We start from the raw sequence: 14,132 nt of genomic DNA, 5'->3' as shown, positions 1-14,132 counted from the left end.
CCCATATGTCACAGGGCACAGATACACATGCTCTCACATGCCTACTCATACAGTACACTCCAGGTGACACTGGACAGGTTAAAATGCAGGTCTTTGGTCTGTAGAAGAAAAACTGGAATACCTGGAGGAAACACATTAAGCACAGGGAACACATGCAATCTCCATGCACAGTGACGGGAGTTTAGATTCGAACCCCTAACTCTGGAAACGTAAGGTAACTGTGCTCATAAATTAATATGTTAATATTGTAGACATCTTCAAATGATCTGTGAACGTATAAAGTACAAGTTAAAGGTAAATTCCCACATAGATGTTGTCAGTCGGTCCCATCAAGGGGTCACCAGAGGACCGTCCAATCCACACACACCTTGGCATAGGTTTTGCACCGGATGCCCTTCCTGACACAACCCTCACATTTATTCCTGGCTTGGGATCGACACTGCATCCATTGGCTGGGAATCAAATCTCGGCCTTCATATGGTAGGTAAGAAACCCACCACTGAGCCACCAAAGCCCACTAAATTCCCTCACAGAAATTAAAAATTAATTATTGAGATGCAATCTGGCAACCAGTTTCTCCATACCGCAGTGTTGCAGTTTGAGCTTTGAGCCGCCAGAGGGCGCAGAAGTGGCTTATTCTGCTCATCAGCTTATATAAAGAAGACAGCTTGTACATAAAGAAGTAATAGTAGCCTAGAGACATGGTTTATTTCATATTTAATGGCACTAACTTAAAATGTAATATTTACTAATAGAGTTATGTCGTCATATGCTTTGGAATGAGATGCTGTGGACAGTGGATATTTTTTATTATATTTCATTCAACTTTAAAAAAAAATATGAATAATAATATAAAATATTTGTTAAAATACCTTAAAATGTTAACAATGATAAAATTATAAATTAATTTAATATTAAAAACGCTATAACAAATCTATTACTGTTAGCAGAAGTCCTTGGGGTTAAACTCTTAACAACTGTAAAAATACATCCGCAATTATAAAACATTAACAAAGTTTGGAATGTCAGATATATCCCCAAAATAGTTTATTTATTCATTCTTTTATCGTCTAAACAACTTAACCTGTGTACAGGGTTGTGGAGCCTGGAGCCTATTCCCAGACGACTTGGGGCACAAGGCGGTGTATACCCTGGACATGGTGCCAATCCATCACAGGGCACACACACACACATTCACACACTGCAGGCAATTTTTCGGGAACGCCAGTTAGCCTAATTTTTATGTCTTTGTACTGTTGGGGGAAACCTGCCAAGCACGAAGAGAACATGCAAACTCCAAGCACACAGACCACCAGGCAGGAATCGAACCCGGACGCTGGAGGTGTCACAGTGGTCACAGTGCTAACCACTACGCCACCACCAAATAATATGTTTTTGATACTGTATTGTGAGTACTTTAAAAATGTTACGCTTACTAAATTATTTACATTTATGTTCAGGCATTCTGTAGGGAGCTAGAGAGTTATACCAGAGTCATTCTACAGAAAAGGTGGAATTTGAGTCATAAAAATCCTCCTGAAATGTACATTTAATAGCAATAACTTAATTTTGAACTTTATGAATCCATAAAACGTAGAGCTTAATATGTTAATTTTTTTATACATCTAATAACTGGTGTTACTTCTCTTTCTGGGAAGTGACAATTTAGAGAAAAAAGTGACAATTTAGAGAAAAAGCATAACTACAGTATTTACAAAATTGCTTCCATGTGTAAGACCACATGTTTTTTTAAGTACATCAAAATCAATTAATTATTAGTTTTTATCAGTTTTATGTCCACTTTTTGACAGGTGTAATTATTAAATGAGTAACACCAATGACGGACTTAAAAGCGTCACATAAAATTGCAAAATAAATAATGACATTTTTAAACAGATAAAGAGAGATATCTGACAGCTTTTGCATTTGTCCAGTGCTCTTCATCTAGTGAGCTAAAGGTACCTGTTTCAAACTGTCAAACGTATGTGTTTTTGTGTGTTGGTACTTTATATGATTAATTATAGTCAATTATTGTTTAATGGTTTTATAAGATATTGAAGTTATTGTGGATCAGATTTATTTCATGAAAAATATCTTTAGATGAAAAGTATATGGTCTTACTTTTATGTATGATCAAAGCAAAAAGGCATTTCTTTGAACAATTAAATATTGAACATAAAAGTAAGAAAATGTGTTTCATGATTGATTTACTATTTTTTCTGAACTTATACAGTACAAGTAATGTGTATGTGATGGTAATTTAAATTATTTTGGCATCAGGAAAACTAAATGCACTTTTCAGCGCTTGTAAATATTTTTATTTTCCAAAAACAAAACTGCAAAAGGATGTAAAATGATGATGCTATGACGTCTCCCTTGGCTCCTCCCCCAAGTTAAAACTAATGATTCTGTAGAACGAAAGAATCAGATTGTGATTCATTTGGAAGCAATGTGTTAATTGAACAAAATAATCTTTTTATTAGACTGGGAAAATAGTAATATGTTGGGATAAGGAACGAGTAAACACCAGGCTTATCCTTTATTAATCTGAACTGCTTCGAGCCTGTGAATTGATTCACATTAAATGAGTCGTTTAGAATGAATCGGTTCATGAAGAACCGATTCGTTTGCGAATCCTTGGTGCTTGTCGACTGATTGCCAAATTAAATGTATTCCGCAGGACGACGAGAAGCAGTGAGCACTTTCTTCACTTTCAATTACAGAATTTAAAATGTAAATAAAAAAAACACCATCAGGAAAAGGTTTTCTTGTAGTTTGGTGAAGCTGTTTTGCTGAAAGGGTTGGCATGCGCACCGGGAGCGCGTGAAAGCGCGCGCCTTCATCCCCGTGTCCATCAGCGTCAGCTGAACTACTCGTGAGCTCCACCCCCTTCTTCACCTTTACGTGTATGGGAAGCCAAACACATCAAAAGTGGGCGGACCAAATATCTGCGCGGCCCAATGGACAGCATGTCATTTACATTTTACCCACAATTCCCCGCTGTAGTTTAGAGTGCACAAAGTGGAAGCTGTTTTCTCATGCTTAGGCCATAACGACATTGGCAGTTAAACTTCTTGAATTTTATTATGTTTATTTTGCCTTTATGGAAACTGTAGTGTTCGACGGTAATTTATTTAAAATGTCAAGACTATTTAATATCGTTTCCATTATGCGCCTTGCCATGCCTGGTTTATACGTGTGCTTCCCAGCGTGGTAATTTATAAATATGTGGTGGGCGGGGTCTATTTCTATCAGAGTCGAGTTCTATCCAGTGGGTCGCGCAGGTTTGTGATTCACCGGGCCGCACAAATAAACCAAAACATCTCTGCGCTGTCCAGAATGTCGCGCTGCACTGTCCGTTGGGCCGCACAGATCCGCCCAGGGCGGCTCAATCGGGTTTTGCGGTTTCGTCCCACTTTTTATGTGTTTGGCTCCCCATACACGTGAGTCAGTGCAAAGTGCAACGATGTGCACATCCCATAATACAGCTGTGCATAGTAATTTACTTCACAGTAATCTACTGCACTAAACAACTGTAATACACATTGACTGTAATAATGTATATAATATAAAAACACACAATCTGGTACACTTGCTCTAACTCAAGGTTAAAGAGCTTTTTTTCCAAAGTTTTTTTCCTGAAAATTATAGTCTTAAAACTCAGCTCTCCCAATTAAGATTTAAGCTTTCATTATTTATACCTGTTTTTAGGCTTTAGATTGCTTCTTATACATCTTGAAGTTTTTAGTTCTTAGCAGTGCATTAGTAACTTTTTGTTAATTCTTACATATTTTACAATATCCATTCATCCATCTATCCATTAATCCATCGTAAACAATTGAATGTTGCCATGTTGCATTTCAAGTGTTGGTAGTTTAATTTCTGGTCTGTGTGTTTGAGTGTGTGAGTGTGTTTGCCCTGTATTCAGTGGATTTTCAAATTGGTTGACAGTGTTTGAGACAGCACAGTGGCGTAGTGGCTGTATTCCCGCCTCAGGTCTGTGTGTGTACTGAGTTTGCATGTTCTCCCTGTGTTTGGTGGGTTTCCTGCAGGTATTCCCGTTTCCTCCCACAGTTCAAAGTCATGCAAATTAGGTTAACTGGCATTCTAAAATGCCAGTTAACATAAAATCCTATAATGGAAAGGCATTCTGTCCAGGATGTACTGTAACACGCCTAGTCCACGAAATCTCCTGGGATAGGCTCCAGGCCCCCAGCGACTGTGTACACAGGATTATCAGTATAGAAGATGAACAAATGATTGTATGATTGTTTGTGTGTGTGTGTATCCTGAGATGTGTTGCAACTCCATCCGTGTGGTTCTCCAACTTCTTTTCTGAGATTGATTCCCTGAGTTTTCCTTTCCCACAGGATAAGGAGTAGGGAATATGTGAGATGTAATTCTACAGTAGATCTGAAATGCAGATATTACTTTTTTTATAAGACTCATTGTCAAATATAAATCTCTAATCCCATTTTAATGTGTATTCATATGCAATCTTTGCAACAGAAACTAGGGCAGTGTACTACAGCCTGGCACCGATTACATTCAGCTGAAAGGAGCAGTTTTCCTAACAGATATGCCAGTGCAGGACATTTTACGGAATAGGTGTCACAACATTTTGCGCTGAACTCTGTATTCTTACCGCAGTGCTAATTAGAAAAAACATGTGCTGAGTTTTAATTCACAGCATGGCCTTTAACTCTGCAAGTGTTGATGCAGGATAAACCGGCATTTGCTCGGTGACCTTTGCCGCCATGTTTGTCCCAGTTTGGGTTCAGCTTTGCCTGATTTGTTGGAGCGTCGGCTGGCTTCAGCAGATGGGAAGTCAGGGATTAGGATTTGCATGCAGCGCTGTTCAGCTTCCCAACCCGGAGAAGGCTAAGGGTCATTTTGTGGTATTTTTGTGTAAGCACATCTTCAATTTAAATGCATGTGCCACTGGCACAGCCCATGTTTTTTTATATGGGTATGAGGTGATTCTTGGTTTTCACCAAAAATTGCATTCGGCATTAAGGCTAAACAGATCCATTTCTGTCTCATCTGTCCATAGTTTATTGTTCCAGAAGCCTTGTGGTTTGTTCAGATGCAGGTTTGAGAACTGCAGTCGTGCTTCCAGGGTTGTTTTAAACGGAAGAGGTTTTTCTGGCAACTCTTCCAACCAAACCATACTTGTTTAGTCTTCTTCTAATTTAAAATCGAACATGCTGGCCTCCGAGTGGTGCATTGGTTATTTTGCACGCGATTGATGCTGTAACCTTTCGCAGTTGGCAAAGATAGCTGATTGGCCATGCTCTCTCAGAGGGGAGGGATGAGAGGTACTTAGCGCTTCCACAATAATTACTGCTCTACAGCCAATCAGGTGCGTCTGTGCGCTTACACAAGCGCAAGGAACGTATAGCGCTGTCCTCCGAGTGTGTTACGCCGCCCACAATGGTACATGAGCAAGCAGTTCGAAAAGATGCAGTCGGTTGGCGTCACGTGGTTCAGAGGAAACATATGATAGTCTTCGGCCCTCCCGACTGAATGGTAGTAGTAGCATTAATGTGGGAGCCCCCTAGTGACGAGGAGGAATTGGACACGACTAAATTAGGGAGAAAATCGGGAAAAAATCCCAAAACATGCTTAGCGAAGCCTGTAGGGTCTGAGATGTAGCTCTTGGGGATTTTTGTATTTCTCAAGCATCGCACGGTCTGACCTTTGGGTGAATGTGCTGGGATGTCCACTCCTGGGAAGATTGCCCACTTTCCACTTGTGAATAATCTTTCTCACTTACAATTCTGAACTCCACATTGTATGGAACGGTTTTAGAGCCCTTTCCAGATTGATGTGCAGTAACAATTGCTTCTCTAAGATCACTGCTTTGGCATTGTGTTAACACACACTCGAATGCTCCATCCGGCTTAAATCCTGTGGTATCAGTAAGGGAGGTACTTAGTGTTATCTACATGCTTTTTTGGCTTAATTTTTGTTAAATAAATAATGGCATGGTAAAAAGAGTTAGTCTAAGGTTGTGTTTGCCCCATACTAAGACCTACTATGATTTTTTATTAGGTTTTTACACAAAAAACTCAACAACATAGAATTAAAAGAGGGGGCACTAACTTTTACAGAAAGCGGATTAAATTCGCTTCTGCGTTTGGGTTTGTGTGAGTGTTTTTTGCATGCACTCCCTATCCTTAGTGGGTTTCCTTCAGGTTCTCTGGTTTCCTCCCACAGTCAGATATGTATAATTGTTTTAAATATCTTTCTTTATGCTATATATATATATATGCTGATATATAGAAGAAATATGAACATGAACATGAACATAGTTTAAAAGTGTTATGCGACACAGATGCGAGTATAAATATGAGTTCAAGGAAATGTGGCCAAACTATTTTATTTCTCCTCTCAAGTCAAAATAACCAGAACATAATCTCTGTACTGTGAAAAAGAAAAAAAAGACTTTTTTATATCTTCATAAAAAAAGTGAGTCAAACACACAAGGTGATCTCGGATTGTCGGCTAAGCCCGCAGCTGTGGTTTATGATATGCACATAAAAGTTGTAATAATAAAAAGTGACGAGCGTGTAGAGATATTTCAATTCTCACTAATTGCTTGTATCCTGGAGCAGGAGGCACTGGATGTTAACCTTGATGCAAAGAAATTTTCTCTCACATGAATAATCTCTGGGACCTAGGACGAGAGAAGAGGGTCGTACATCACTTCAGATCTCACATCAATCTAATTACAGCCTTAGATACAGAGCTTCATATAGAGAATAAATAGTCATGATAGGCCTGGGTGTGTGTCAAATGAAATAATTATGCTGTTCATGCTGGGTATTTTTGTGTGTCCATATTTGTGTGTTGGTGGTTATATTTTACTAAATCTAGAAATCATCCCTAAAACAAATATATTTATATAAAATGTATTTGTTAGTTTTTTTTTTACTTTTAAACCTAACCTGTAAAAAATCCTGAAATATCCTGCTATTATATCTATTGTTCCAATTGAAATTCAGTTCAAGGTTATTGTCACATAGAAGCCTTACAGAAATCCAGATGTAGATTTAGATCTCTAATGTGCAGTGGGAAAGGAAAAACTCCCCGAGAAGACATGAGGAAGAAACCATAAGAAGAACCAGACAGACAAATGGATTATAATTCATTACTCTTTTGTAAACATTAGTGTCAAACAGTATTAAGTGTTTAAAGGATGCTCAGTATAAGATTGTGACTCCTCCCAAGAATCCTGGGATACGCTGAAGAGAACAGTTTTATCTTATCTCAGCATCAGGTCACGGACACCGTATCACTGAAAGAGATCAGGGCTGAGACATTGGCATGAAGTACAAAAGCAAAAAAAATGCAGAAGCAGAAAGTTAGTCACAGAAAAGTGAGTGAAACATTGATGGTACCTGGACCTGCATTTTTCGCTGGCTAAAAGTAGAAAATACAGTGTTACCCAGGAGATTTCTTGATTTTGATACACAGCCCTCTCTGCAAGGGAGGAACAAGAAATTACTTATTGTCCTTTCCTCTCAGGAAAACTGCTGTTCAGGGCCTGTAAATAAAATAACCGAGACTCAAACCTGAAGTGGAGCTCAGCAGAAATGCGCCTTTACAGTAAGAGCCCACCTGAGCTGAGCCAAAATTAGATTTATAAGCATGTGTAGAAAGCTTTGTAGTAACAGTATAAAGACAGTGTTAAATAGACGGCGTAGCACATTCATCTTCTGTGATGTTACCTTTTCAACGGAAAGATGGATAAATAACGGTTGACACGAATTATATATATCATAAGTTGAATAGTCAGGCAGGGGGGACTTCTCTCACTTTTCATGGCACTCCTACCAGTGTGACTTATGCTATTACTTTTCAAAGGAATTAGTTTTCCCTAAATTCACGTTTTTCCAATTTGAAATTAGACACCTTCAATTTGGCACGCACCCCAAAGAAACATATCAGAATGTTCGGCCTACTGTCCCAAGTGAAAGGAAACAATCGCACTGTTGGTGCAAAATGCGAGTTATGAAGATGGTAACCGTGCCAAACCACTTTGATCTTCTGACTCCTAGCTCAGTCGTTTTTGGTCCAATTGGAAAATGAGCCGTCAAGCTGAAGAGCTGCAAAAATGGGCCTGAAATCGCTGCGAAAATCACTCCTTAGACTATAACGGGATTTCTAGAGTGGACAAAGACTGATTCAGCAAAAACTAACTCTATCTCTCTTTCACAGATGCATGCTTAATCTTGCAAAGAGACACCTATAAAACTTATATCAAAATGGAAAGCCATGTCTGCTGCCTTGTTTCGACTATACATGAAGAAGATTGGTTAAACTGTTCGGGAGCTATCAAGGGTTGTTTGGGACCAAACCAAAAAATCTGATTTTCTCATTCATATTTTGCACTCTGGTATGGAGCCACTTTGTTGACATGGGGGAGGGGTATATTTTGTGGCCATGACTTCCAAAGGAGTAGGAATGAGATAGTATGTTGTGTCCACAACTTACTGAAGTGTGGGAACGAGATAGTATGTTGTGGCCATGACTTACTAAGGCGTGAAAACGAGATAGTATGTTGTGGCCATGACTTACTAAGGCGTGAAAACGAGATAGTATGTTGTGGCCATGACTTACTAAGGCGTGAAAACGAGGTAGTATGTTGTGGCCATGACTTACTAAGGCGTGAAAACGAGGTAGTATGTTGTGGCCATGACTTACTAAGGCGTGAAAACGAGATAGTATGTTGTGGCCATGACTTACTAAGGTGTGAAAACGAGATAGTATGTTGTGGCCATGACTTTTTAAGGTGTGAGAACGAGATAGTATTTTGTGGCCATGACTTTTTAAGGTGTGAGAATGAGATACTATTTTGTGGCCATGACTTTTTAAGGTGTGAGAACGAGATAGTATGTTGTGGCCATAACTTTTTAAGGTGTGAGAATGAGATAGTATTTTGTGGCGATGACTTTTTAAGATGTGGGAACGAGATAGTATGTTGTGGCTATGACTTACAAAGATGTGGGAAAGAGATAGTATGTTGTGGCCATGACTTACTAACAGTAATGGGGGATGTCACTTTTCAAAGTAGCCAATTACATTACAAAATTACTGTATTTAAAAGTGATCAGTTACATTTCAGCGGTACTTTCTGATAAAAGTAACTAGTTCGAGTACTTTTCCATTTCAGAAAATGAAAACTCTTTGTGATTCCTCATGCATGTTGTTTTAGTCAAGACCTTTATATTATTCTACCATCATCACTTAATGAAGTTTGGCTCATAATCTGTTAACTACTAATACCCTTATTTCACCTACAGTACGCGGTTTCGTGCGGTTACATCAAAAAAGTAATCCATTACTTTGTAACGCGTTTCACTCAACACAAAGGTGTGTGAACGAGATAGTACAGTATGTTATGGCTACGGGTTTTTGTTCTTACAACAAAGAACAAAAACTTGTAGCCATAACAAACTGTTCTCTGTTGTTTGATTACATTCTTTGTGCATGTGATTCAGACAAGCAGCTACAGGTATTGCTAAGATAACCAGGACAAAGCATGTCCCCTCACCTTACAAGCACACATGAGAAGTGAATGTCCTGATCTCAGGGACCCTATGGCCTACAAACAAACCTTTTACACCGTTTGCTCCAGGAAAACCAATGCACCTGCGCACACTTGTTTCCAGTTATTATTATTATTATTATTATTATTATTATGTCATGTTTATATCACCTTGAATAACAGATTGCAGGTTTTTTTTATGTTGTATGATGGCTTTAAAGAATGCCCCATTCAGGTGTGAACGTTAACATCTGAAGTGATGTTAATTTAACCACTGAGAGCACAGAAGTCCATCTGCTCGGTGTGTGTGCCACCATCACTCCTCTTTATGTGGAATTAATACTGCTTCCCCCCCCCCTTTTTTTTTTTTTGGTCAGAAGTGCCGATGTCCTTAACAGACCTTCTGCATTTGAGGCAGATGCATGCATCTTCTTGAAGTCTCATTTATTAGTTAGGGCGTATGTTCATTATACATTATGCAAACAATTAACCTTTGAAACTTTTCTGAACTCTCAGCCGGTCTGGACTCAACTCCTTACGCTCATGAATAAAGAAATGTTCTATTAATTTTCTATTTATTTCAATTAATGTAAATTTCCTATTAATTTCCATTAAATGATTAATGACAATTTTAAAATGCTAAAGCCACGCATGACAAACTGGTTGAAGGAAATGTTCTATTCTAGAGTTTATTCTAGAGTTTATATGTTCTAATGTTATATTAAAATCTCACTTTGATGTGGCAACCCACCGACAGCAGGGCTCGAACCCAAAATTCTACCAGCAACCTAGCACCTTAGCCACCTGAGCCACCACTCCTACCTCTTGCATTTAATCTATTCTTGTAAAAATAGTTTGACTTGAAGGTAGCTTGAGCACACATCTTGGGTTTTATCTAAACTATCATCTAGAAGCTTTTTATAATGAAATTCAGTCATCTTATAATCCACACTAAACATGCCATTACCACACAAGACCACTGCGATTATGGGAAGCCAGTAGGGTCAAACTTGGATTAATAAAAATAAATAAATAAATTTAACGCTATAAATGTTTTTAGATTATATACGTGTTAATGTGTAAATATTGACAGCTCTAATTTTAGGATAACCAAACAAGCTTAAATTTTAAGGAGGTAAACATTAAATGGGCTACTTTAAATTTTTATTATTTATAAATATTATAGCTATATAATGTTGTAGGTAGCACAGTGGCTTTGTGGTTAGCATCGTCACCTTGCACCTTCAGGGTCTGGGCTCAATTCCCACTTCTGCCTGCATGGAGTTTGCATGTTCTCCTCGTGCTTGGTGAGTTTCCTCCGGGGTCTTTGGTTTCCTCCCACAGTTCAAAGACATGCAGATTAGGCTAATTAGTGTTCCCAAATTGCCCATAGTGTGTGTGTGTGTATGTGTGTTTGCCCTTCGATGGATTGGCTGCCTGTCCAGGGTCCTGTCCTACCCTGCCTCATGCTCTAAGTTGCCTGGGATAGGCTCCAGGCCCCCCGCCACCCTGTATACAGGATTAAGCGGTATAGACGATGAGTGAGTGAAATATACTGTATTGAGTTTGTAGAAAGACATTCCTTTGTAGAAAGACAGTGATTACACCCATTCAGTTGTAGGCTCCTATAATGATTTCCGCGATGTGTAAAGACAAATTGCTGGCCTTGAGGAAGACCTTCCATCTTAATTGTCTCAGCTCTGTGCTCGGTTTGAATTCTGTTTTTATTTGTAATTCACTTGGGATAAAATGACTACAGTCAGAAATCTGCCAAAAGAATAAATACCAAGTTTATGTAGCACAATGCCCAGGCTTGCACGCAGACAACGAAGGAAGCTTAGATTTAAAAGCTGCTCTGCTGTTTCATTAGGAGCTGAATCTCATCAGGACACGCTGCACATAATAAACTCTTTGATATCCAGATGGTCTGAAATCAATGTTGGTCCAGCCTTGTGGAGACATCCAGAGTAATCCTCATACGCTTTTAAAGGGAACCAGATTGTGATTTGTTTATTATGTGAATGACATTAGTTATTAATGCAAAAACATTCAGTACTGTACAAAAGTCTTAAGCCAGCCATCATTTCCTAATATGAAATTTAGGAATGTGGAATAAATTATAGAACTGTGAACAAATATTTTATCCCGACAAACTGCCAAGTGATTTAAAAATTGGTTGTTTATGTAACAATCTCAGCAGCGACCTCATTTCCCCTCTCGTATGTTTTAACCATTAATCATCGGCATAATCATCTGTCATCATCTGCACCTGTTTCTCACTGGTTCATGCTTAAAGTTAGATTTTTTTTATATATGCCCTAATGATCCATAGGTCACTGTGTGGCTAAACAAAGAAAAACCTGACCAGGTACAGTGACTGGACTGGAAATGAGAGACACAAAGTCTATCAAGAAGCCTGGAGAGCTATTTCTCAGGACTGCATTACAAATATACAAGGAAGTCTGGCTCATTGCAAGCAAAGATGAAGAAATGAGGGTTGGCTCAAGACTTGTGCACAGTACTGTGTAAATATATGTAGTGAAGGGAAATATAAATAGACATTTCAGACCATTCATTTAACATACTTCCAGTGCACACATTCACGTTGTACTTGGTATTGGGATACTGATAGGGAATTCATGTAAAGGTTGCTTGAAAATCAATCATATTTTTAGATAGAACATAAAGTTGAATTAGGTGATGTTGTCTGCCTGATATCTTACAGCACATACCAATCATGGTGAAGTTCAAGGGGCTTTCTAAAGTTCTCAAGTACCCCATTTCCACCAAGCAGTGCTGGAGCAAGTTTGGTTTCTTTGTTTTTTTAGACAGCCAAAGCACTGGCCCTCAGCCTTGCACCATGGTGGCACCAACAGTTTGCTGGGTGAGAACAAAGAACCGCTTAAATCATGGGATGGGGACAGGATTATCACAACCGATTAAAAGTTTGTGACCAAGCCTCCGAGTGGTGTAGTGGTAAAGCGCTCGCCCTATCATCAAGATATCGTGAGTTCGATCCCCAGGTGATGCTGGTACCTCTCACAGCCGGAGGTCTAGAGAGAGCTGATTGGCCGAGCTCTCTAAGGTATGGCATGAGAGGTATTTAGTGCACCCACATTAATCACGGCTCTACAGCCAATCGGGGGCGTCTGTGAGCTTACGCGAGCGGATAGCGCTGTCCTCTGAGTGTGTTACGCAATAATGCAGTAAGCAACATCACATGGTTTGGAGGGAACACGTGAGGGTCTGCAAATTGAATATGACTAAAAATAAGGAGAAAAAAAATTTGTGACCTCCATCTTTAAAAAATAGACTCGATATGAAATGGGCAGCTCAGAAGCTGTTGAAGTTCGCTGTTGATGTGCTTGCTGCTAGCATTTTTTTGCCGCTAACGTTGCTGCTAGCTTTGCTGGGAAAGTAGAGATGTACATGGACTGATACAGTGATGTAATGATTTGACTCTCTAGCCCATGAAAAACTATTTTTTAAAAAGCTTTAAGGAGATTTGCTATTAAACGAGCTCTGAACTAGCACTAGCATCAGACATGAACTAACACCTGGTTCACTTTGGTGGACAGTTAACAACGTTATTGTTGAAATGGAAAACCCTGTGGAGCTACAATGTATCAAAGCGCTTAAACATCTTTGTGTTTCTATTTATTAGCACCTGTTGACTTGAATGAATTTAATCTATGTCTTTAAAAAGAAAGAAATTTGACCAAAGAGTTATAAAGGACCTAAATGAGAATCGCACAAGGACATATCGACAATATAATTGGGAGAAAATTTCATGTCATGCTGTATGAGGATAATAGGGTCTTAAGAAAAGTTTAATAGAAAAATAAGAACGAGCATTTTGTTTGGTATTAAAAACGAATGATGCAGCATAGTTTACCAAATTAAAAGCATCTCAAGGTGTTAGACTCGTTCCTGCTTTATCTGAAAAACAGAATGCTGTCCCAATGAGCAACAATGACTTGACAGGACATCCTCCGTGAAATGATCAATCTGTACAAAAATGCCAGCAACATTAGACACAATTCAATAGGATTTAATAAACTCTCCGAGCACTGGGACATCGTTGGCCCCGTGCCATAGTTTACTTTCCACTACAATAAATACGGCCGAGCATTAGTGATGAACAGCATTAGTCGGATTTCTGACTTTATGAGGATTCATGAGGTTCAGTGGCTCATTACATTCGTCCCCCCAGATGCCAGAAGGAATCCAAATCCCAGCACCGAGCACAAGGACAGAGGGGGGGGGGAGGAGCTTTTAAAAATGGATTCAAATGCATGGATAATGAGATGAAAATATGTTCATGTGGGATTTTCATCTATTACTTTAAATTTAAGTTTATTTTTTACATAAATTTCCAATGTCTTTTATTGCATCCTGTCATTCCCACTGTAAGTAGCGATGCTTTATGTTTTTATTTCACATTGCCTCCGATAAGTGCCCCCCTCCCGTGCGATCCCTGATCCCGATTCGGTAATCTGGGGATTATGGAAATGCATCTGGTCTAGCGCAGACATGTATTTAGTCTCTCGCCAACCCCCTTTTGTGACCTCCATTCCTG

The sequence above is a fragment of the Clarias gariepinus genome, chromosome 17, assembly GCF_024256425.1.
Source record: "Clarias gariepinus isolate MV-2021 ecotype Netherlands chromosome 17, CGAR_prim_01v2, whole genome shotgun sequence".
Classification (NCBI taxonomy): Eukaryota; Metazoa; Chordata; class Actinopteri; order Siluriformes; family Clariidae; genus Clarias; species Clarias gariepinus.
The sequence above is the reverse complement of the archived record's forward strand: the minus strand, read 5'-3'. Positions refer to the sequence as shown.